The 8,162-nt window shown below is 34.1% G+C and overlaps 1 long non-coding RNA gene across 2 annotated transcripts; it reads left to right on the top strand.

Moving 5' to 3' along the window:
- Positions 1-777: 777 nt before the first annotated feature.
- LOC107821883 (uncharacterized) lies at positions 778-7,454 on the top strand. Of its 2 annotated transcripts, XR_001656261.2 has the most exons (5): positions 778-1,278; positions 1,615-1,696; positions 2,185-2,217; positions 3,179-3,283; positions 3,619-7,454. It is a non-coding gene; the product is annotated as an uncharacterized LOC107821883 (long non-coding RNA). The 2 variants fall into 2 exon arrangements; XR_012700359.1 differs by lacking the exon at positions 2,185-2,217 and having other exon boundaries at positions 783-1,278.
- The last annotated feature ends 708 nt before the right edge of the window (positions 7,455-8,162 follow it).

Raw genomic sequence — 8,162 nt, 5'->3', positions numbered from 1 at the left:
AAATAAATAGATTTGAAATAAAATTGAATAAAATGCGGAAGAAAAAGAAAGAAAATTGTAAGTATAAAAAAAAAGGGGACACCCTTTGGTTTTGTCCCCAAGTGGAAGACAAAGAAATGGAATTCAAAGAAAAAAAACAAGGCAAAAGAAAAACGTACCTGGCAGCTCAAGAATTGAAAGACGGAACGTGAAATCGCTTACTGCTTTCAGCGCCACGGCTAGCGTGAGGCGCTGGCCTGGACGCTAGGTGACGTGATTTTTCTAACTTCGTTCGGGACAAGGTTGTTTCGGTCCTACACGGCCTCAACTCGTATAAAAGGAGTTCTAAACTTAATTTGGAGGGGAACTAACATACTTTGAAGGAGAATTCACGGACGGGACTTGGAGAAGGCTTCTAACTAGTTTTTCCTCTCTTCTCTTCCTTTAATCTCATAGTTTATTAGTTCTAAAGTTTTGGGTGCTACATAAACATTGTAGTTTGAAACTTGAATTGTTCTTATTATTTTATCATATCAGTTTATTTATTCAATCTTGCGCTTAATTATTTGATTGTTTGATCACCAATTGAATACTTTCTACGAATTTTTGATTGAACTCGGAAGAGAGAATTTTAGATTGCAAATAAGATTGAATAGAGCAAGATCTTGAACTCGACACTACAACAACTTTGGCCTACGACCATACTAATTTTAGACAACTCTTGAAAAGCGTTGCCAAAAGTATTTGTGGGCACGCTTTTAAGGGGTGGCCTTTGCTGAGAGTTTTAGGCTACACAATTTAGGCAACACTTGTAAAGTGTTCTTTTTAACTACAAAGCCTACGCTTTTTAAGTGTTGTTAAATTATAAAATATTTGACAACACTTGCTCACAAATATGGCAACTCTTTTAAAAGGTTCGGTTTATTCATCCTAAAACTAGCTCTTTATAAGTGAATTGTAAACCTTTCAATAAAATTCCCACAAATATTTCCCCCAATTATTTCTCTTAAGTGAAATATTCCCCCCAGTTCTGAAGAAACCTCTAAAATATTCCTCCTTTGAAATTTCCCAATCCCTTTCCGTGTACTCCGACTCCTCCACCCGCTTACAACGACCAAGTCTATTCAGAACAAAAGATGGAGTTTCGGCAATGAAACTAATTGAGATGGTCTTGCACTGACTCAACTTGTGTTGGCTCCTTCGGCGACACTTCCTCTGCAGCACCCAGTCAAGTGCCGCCATCGATTTGTCTGCACCTTTTGTTCCTTTACGAAAATCGATAACTCTGCTTCCATACTTGTATGTGCTGATTTTGTCAAACCCACTTTGATTAATCTCTCTTTACTATTACTTTTTTTGTGTTTAATTTCTTTACTTAGAACTAAATATAATTTTGGTACGGAGTTTTAGTGTTGCACTCTAAATCTTAATGGATTTGAAGTTGTGAAATAAAAAACCCTTGTTGCACTTGAATGATTGTTTAAGGGCTTCTCGTGCTTATTTTCCCCTAATATTTTCAGGTTTCTATCATAATTTTTTGTCATATTACGAAAGAAATTAGTTTGCGTTCAATTTCTTGTACGCCTTATAAACCAACCCACGTCCTAATATTGAAGTGTGTTCAATTTTTGACAGTTTATGCAAGGGCGAGATAAGTAGATCTGACCATCAACGACAGTGATGAAAGACTTGAAAATTCGTCTCTAGAGGGAGATAGGTGAGAGTTTGATTTTGTACAAAAGAAACATCAATTCGCTTGTGTGTATTATTGGATTCCGTAGATTTAAGGGAGATGGAATGGGGTGGTAAGAATTTTTTTAAAAAGTAATCTAACATAGGATGTGCATTTTTGGCTTCCGCAATAGCCAAAAAATATCTCCATAATGTTCTTTTCATAATCTCATGAGACTTCTTTAGCTTAACTAAACATCATATCTGCTATTAAAAGCTACATGGCATATGCGATATTGATTGCTTTCCTTTTGATGAAGTCGATGCTCCTTCCAATTTTCCTCTTGATTGAATTTGTGTGCATTATTACTGAGAATTCTATGGTTTAAGCTCAAAGCTTATTTCTTTAAAAAAATGTGACATGATCAGTTTGTGTTTGTGTTTTATCCTTTTCCTTTCCTTTGGATATATGCTTGCTCACTACTAAAAGGTTTTATATTGGATTAATATGAATATAATATTATTTTTTTATAGGTATGAATATGGTATCGTTATGTAAAAAATCAGGTATGCATTGATTTATCAGCGAGTTCTTGTTTTGTCATGGTGACAGTTAGATAGTTATTATTTATGTGGTTTTGTGATATTACCTTATAGTTGCTATCATCTACATTGTTTTTTGTACTGGAATGCTTCCATGAAACTCCATATTGTATCTATCCAAAAAGTGAATTGCCATCCATTGTTATCAAGAGCAGTGTTAATATTATACTTTGTGAATCAAGTTGCTGATATTTCTATTGTGCAACACTTAAAATCTTTGATCTAACTAATAACCTTACGGTAGGAATCTAACTTATATGGTTAGGTTCCTTTTGTTTCTCTATGCTTGAGAATGTTACTAATATAATCTAAATTCTGTTATTAGGTTTATTATGTAGATATTTCATTTTTTACCTGCATTTTGTCAATCTATTGATAAAATAGATATTTGCAGATTCACTGCCTATTGCAAATTCTACTTAGTTCATCCTTGCAAAATATCTCCTATTGGACGTGTAAATATTGGCAAAAAATAAGTAATGGCTATTACTTCATTAAAATAACTACTAGTAAATAATTTATGATCAATCTAATTGGATGCCGATCTAGCCAGTTGATATATAAATTATGGGTTTGATATTTATAGATTTTTGTGCAAAGATTGAGTTTGTTGAAACTTTCTGTTTCAAGATACCTTGAATGAAAGTAAGACTAATGCGTTCCATAAGGAACATAAAGATTTTTGGACTTTGCCAAGTATTTTTATACTTAAAAAAAATATTATATATTAAATATTGTTAGTATTACAACCCATACAAAGTTAGTTAATTCTTTTTGATTTTGGATTCATCATCCATATTTAGCATACTGAAATCTTTCTCATGTACTAGGTATTCATCTGACTTATGGTTATTCATTAATGCATTTAGGAAGCTTACTTGTGACTTTTAGTGTGATGTGATTTGGACTTTCCCTTGGTATTTAGGTTGTTGGTTCATAACTACATGAAAAGAGACATACATTGGCAGAACTTAGTTGAGAACACAAAGCAGAGAAATGCACTTTATAAGGTTACTTAAGCAAATATCTGGTAATTTTTCTATCCAATTAAACAATTGCTTTATTTTTCAAGCTTCTTGCTCGTAGAATTCTAAAACATATACTACTGTTGAAGCCGAAACTATGATTTTATCCACCAGTTATTTTCTCTAAAATCAGTACTCCATTATAACATATGTTCAACTTCATTAGAATGTTTTATGCTTCATACCACCTAGAAATTAGAAAAATATTTCATACCACCTAAAAGTTTATGCCTTCTTATTACTTAGTTTTATCGTCTTTGAGGACATTCATAAGGCGAAGCGAAAAGCATCTTACCTACATATTTGTGAAATCAAACAAATTATTGTCTTGTACAAACAGAGGCGGATCCAGGATTTGAGCGCAGCTGGGGCACCACTATTGACATAGATATGTCTGCTAGTAACGACAAAATTTGACGTGTTAACTCCTTAAAAACTTAGTGACTTTCAGTCAGTGATCGAAAGTATATTAAAAAATATCAAAAATTTAGTCTAATAAGATCACGATTGAAAGTCTGTAAAGCAGAAGTCTCAGTCGTTGTCGTTAAATCGATGGACATCTACTACTTTGCCGAAATGATCCTTGAAGGCAGAAGCTTTTTTGGAGTTTTTTTAATTACTGTTTTTGGGAAAAATTGATATACTTATTTTTATACATGTAAAGAAACTGGTAATGCTTATAAACTTAGTTAGCATGATAAAGAAGATGATTGACTTCTTGCTAATGAAATATCTTATCCCCTTCTAATTTCCTTTAATATTTGTTTATGTCTCTCTATTACCTTTTTTATGTCTAGAAGGATATTTCTCAAAAAGCGTTTGAGACTATTTTATGTAGAAGTTGACTACTATGTACTAGTGGCTAGTGCTAAATAATTATTTATGGCTATTGGAGCAACGCTTGGGAAGGGTTGCTTATAAGTTGACGATGAGCACGCTTCAAAAGTGTAGCTACAGGACATAAAAAACATGGCTATTGTAAAGCGTGGCCTTTGCCTCATGAAAAGCGTTTCCTTAGGGCAAAGGTTACGCTTGCTTAGGCCACCCCCTGAAAAGCGTTGCCTTAGGTCAAAAAGTGTGGCTTTTGATCAAATGCCACACTTTCTAAAGCTTAGGCCACACATTTTGAGTGTGGTTAAAGGCCTAAAATGTTGTAGTGCGAGCATCGGGAACAAATTTGTGGTTAGAATAGGAATATACCTAATCGCCTTGATTGGTTATTGTACGGGAATATAAATGCGTTCTTGGTAATCCTAATTCCATAGGAATATAGGCGTTAGGTTAGCTTGAATAGGCGAGTAATACTTCGGGAGAAGGCTACGAGCAATATTAATTTTGTCAATCAATAAATCAGATAAATTAATTAGAAGATTTAAGTGAAAAACTCAACGAGATTGTTAGCTAACCCATAGCTGTAGAATATTGTCTCTCATTGAATCGGTCTCTAATATTCCAAACTTGTTTCCTTTAATCTCTTAGTTTATTACTCTAGATTAGTTTTTGTTAAATATTCATACTTTAGGATTCGCTTGAATAGATTAATTGCCTTAGTTTAATTAAGTAAATAGTTAATCATAAGTCCTTGTGGGTACAATATCTGGACTTACAATCCTATATTACTTGTCGACCATGTATACTTGCGTGTGCTTTTTGGGGCAACAAATTTTTGGCTCCGATGCCGTGGACTTAGAATTTAACTATTCTACTAGATTAGATTTTTTGCCTTTTGTCTATTCAAGTTTTTTTATTTTTAGTTTAATTTAATATTTTCTTATCTTTGTTTACATTACATCTTGGAATGAGAATTGGTCGAATATTGATTATTCTTATTATGGTGATCCTTGTCCATATTGTGGAGGACCACACTTATGGCAAAATTGTGAATCTCAATCTTATGAGTGGAATATTGTAATTTGTGTGGTGGTCAAGGTGGCCATTGGGATGGTTGTCCTAATTCTTATTATCCTTCTTAGAGCTCTTATTATGATGTTTCTAATAATTTTTATGAGCAATAAAGTGGAGGATATGGAATGCGTTGCTCGTATTATGGACATAATGAGCCATGTAGCCGAGCAACAAGATGTAATGAGGCAAGTAGCCAAGCAACAAGATGAAATTTACAAAAAGATTTCCTTAGAGATCAAAGGACTGCAGGCTAGAAAGGACAAATTAATGGCCAATTTTTAGGAAGAACCTCAACTCGACGAAGAGGGCAAGTTCCCATAAGAAGATAACTTTGAAGAAGCAGATATCGTGAGCCAATATTGGTTAGAGGAACAAGCTCAACTGGTAAAATTTCATGGGGTTCTACGTAATAATCTTTCAAATATGGAAGAACAACTGATAGACGAAAGAACTGAGTTCTGGCAGGAGATAGAACAATTTGGCTCGGATATCCCTGACACATGCAGGCTCAATTAAATAAAAGGTTAGAGGCGTTTGATGCCCCACAACCAACTTTATAGATACTGGCGAGCTTATGGAGCAGAAAAAAGGAATTCCAACTACTCGACTAAAATATTATTAATAATGCCAAGGTTGACGAAGTGTGCAAAAGTGAGGATGTCAAAAGCGAAGCGATTCTAGGGTTGGAGCGCATTGGACCTCATTCTAACCATTTTTTAATGTTGTGCTTGGTTGGTGACACGAGAATTGATCCATTCGAGCCTATGGACGAGTCAATGAATGGGGAACAAAGTGCTTATATTCTGAAATTTGTGATACCAAGGAGATAAAACGACATTCCTCACCTAAGGGCCAAGAGGTGTAAGAGGCGATATCTATTGCTTGGTTCCTTTATTTTCACACCACCGCCCCATGAACGTGACGGAAAAATTGATGCAAAATTGAGGGCGCAATTCATATCCTCAAAGTAGAAGGAAAAGTGATTAAGTAGTGTAAGTTGTGCTACAATTACAAATAAGGCACTTGTTGGGAGGCAACCCAATTCTATTTTTTTGTTCTTTTGATTTTTGTTTTCTTTTATTGTGTTATCGTTGTAGTGTTGTTTTTGTATTTTGTAGGATTAGCAGCATGGAATAAAGCTATTAGGCGTGTGAAAAATCGAGCAGGGGATTAAAACAAAGTGTGGGTTGCCCGCACAAAGGATAACAATCTGGAGTGGTCTGAGTATCCCGTGAGCAGTTAATTCTTCGGTCTTTGGCCTACCAGAGAGTCTCTTTTACCCTCTTGTTTTTTACAATTTGCATTGAGGACATTGCACAATTTTAAGTGTGGGGTGAGAAGATTGTTTGAGTGATTTTATGTGCTATCTTAGCTTAGCTGTAATATTCTTTCTTAGTGTAGTGATGTTTGTTAAAAAAAAACTAAAAAAAGAAAACGAAAATAAAAAAAAATAGAAAAATATTTTCTTTTCTTTTCTTTTCTAGTTAGTTATAGTTAGATAATAATCCCCCTTGATTTTTCTTTGTGCATCGATTCTTTTCCTGAGGATGTCACTTGAACCGGGTAAATTTTTATTTTTATTTTTAGGATTAGATTTTTTTAGGAGTAGTAAAAGAGGGAGAAGAAAAAGCTTTGTGACATGTTTGCTACTACCATATTTAGGCCTGAGCTTGAGTAGTACTTTTCTCTGAGTGCTTGAGTAATAAATAAAATAGCAGAGTTTTTGACACTTAAGCTCAGGGTTGTGACTCTGTATGTAACTTATTCTTATTTTGTTGTTCGCTATGATCCTGTCTGTTTTAGAGTAAAATTGATCTGTCTTGAGTGATACTTGTGCCATGTGTGGTGAACATTTCTTGTTTATTCCATGTTTTGCATCTTAGTCTAGAACTTGCCCTGCATGTTATTGAAGCGAAATAAAAGTGTTGCTCTATCTAGAAGATAATAATAGGCTTTCTTTGATATGTCTTGTGAATTTTAGGCTTTTCGGATATTGTACCGCTAGTTAGCCCTTTGAACCTGTAGCCTTTTGTTTGGAAGCTGTATTTTTGCCTTAATCCTTTTGTTGAATCCCTATTTTTTGCACCCTGCTTCCTTGAGCATGTTGCTTAGACTATGATATTAATTGATAAATGTGAAGAAAGGGATGATTAGGTAAAAAATGGTGATCAACGATAGAGAAAAGTAATGAAAAGGTTCTCTTGAAAAGATGTGGCATGAAAAAAAAAAGTGAGAATTAAAAAAAAAAAATCCTTTGAAAAAAAAAACGTTCTTAATATGAGGGAAATACTTGTGAAATAATAGATAAAGAGAGGACTGAAAAATAAAGTGAAGAGTAGAAAATGATGGGTGATGAAGTCTAAAAGTGCAAAGTGCTTCGGGAAGTATAAGTCACTATTATATATTTCTCCTACCCGTCCCTTAGCCAATATTACAACCCGTTAAGTCATATTTGATTATATTCGAGCATACTTAATTAGTAGAGATGCACATAATGAGCCAACTTAAGATTCTTTGAGCATACATGTGAATTCGTTGTGAGTGTGAGGGTTGTTCTTTGATGCTAAGTCCTTAAATTATATTCATTCTTTGATTTGAGTGTATGCACTATTTATTCTTGTGAGGACACTTGTTTCATGATAGATAGGTGATTTTATTAGCTTCTTTGACAAAGTAGGTGAGTTAGCTTAAATTTGATAAGTTAGAGTCCCTCTCTGAGGTTAGAAGGCTAGAAGTTTGTTGTTTGTTTGTTTATGACTTATATATCTTGCACAATGATGAGGAAATGTATGTCTGATGATTTGAGTTGCTATAGGGCCTAACTGTTAGTATCAACCGAAGTGGTAGTCTTTCTAGGCTTGATTTATTGAGAGTGGTTCTAATGCTTACTCGAGGACGAGCAAAAGTTTAAGTGTGGGATTGTGATATTCGGCTAAAAATGCATATATTTACCCATTATTTTGTATTAATTATATTACT

This window comes from Nicotiana tabacum, chromosome 16 (genome assembly GCF_000715075.1).
Source record: "Nicotiana tabacum cultivar K326 chromosome 16, ASM71507v2, whole genome shotgun sequence".
NCBI lineage: Eukaryota > Viridiplantae > Streptophyta > Magnoliopsida > Solanales > Solanaceae > Nicotiana > Nicotiana tabacum.
This window is presented reverse-complemented; position numbering and strand designations above follow the sequence as displayed.